This window comes from Procambarus clarkii, chromosome 54, assembly GCF_040958095.1.
Source record: "Procambarus clarkii isolate CNS0578487 chromosome 54, FALCON_Pclarkii_2.0, whole genome shotgun sequence".
NCBI lineage: Eukaryota > Metazoa > Arthropoda > Malacostraca > Decapoda > Cambaridae > Procambarus > Procambarus clarkii.
In genome coordinates, this window is record NC_091203.1 from 10110478 (window position 1) to 10111450 (window position 973).

Sequence of the window (973 nt, forward strand, 5' to 3'; positions counted from 1 at the left end):
ACCTGCACTCGTAACTTCCGCCTAAGTCCCTAATACTGAATGATTACTACAACGCTCCATACCCCGTTAGTCTTACATTCAATACTCACATACTGCAGGCTTAACTTGGTCACTAAGATCACATCAGGCTCCCGCAAAGCTGTCTGCTACACTTCGTTGCTGCCACAGACGAAGACCCGGAGAACTTGCCAGTTCCACTCCCACAACCAGACTGTCTTCAGCCAGCCATAGCCTCAAACATTTCACCCCGCCTCTCAAGGAAGGTATAATCCGATTAACTTTGTTCCTAGAAGCGGTAACCTTGTTCCTAGAAGCCTGAGTCCTCTTCCTAGGAATTATGAGTTTGGCCAAGCAGCTGCTGTCTTAATCCCTTGACCTTTTCTGGATGTGTGACCGTTGTCTGTATACTTAACATGTACTTCCAATCCTCATTCGTTAGGTGTTGTAGTAATGATCCTCTAGCTAATAATCCCAACAAACTTGTGGATTACAACATACGCTTGTAGTGTAAAATAAAACCTTGCTAGCAATAATAATTGTAAGTGATATAAAACGTGTGAGAATTCAATACGCTAAAGTTTACATGATTTTACAATAATCCTAAGTTGAAACAAACGTTGTATAACAGTGGAAACGATAAATGAGTCTAGGATTGTAGTGTAAAATAAGAGTTGCCAATTACTGTCCAAAAGGAGGTGTCTATAAGAATAACGCAGAGGCGCAGGCCCAGCTAAGGGAGTTGAGATTTGAAGAAAGCGACGACCAGATGAGACATTATAGTAAGGTGGGTTACACGATGGGGGGTTCCGGCAGAGGTTCCCCCCACCAGCAGAACAACTGTCGTGCAATCCCCTATTCTGCAATGCAGTCAGAACACGGCTCCAAAATGAGAATAGTGAATTGAATGACCTCTACCTGAGGGGGATATTTTATGCGTTGCTCTTTTAGCGACCTACTCCTCGCCCAGACTTTG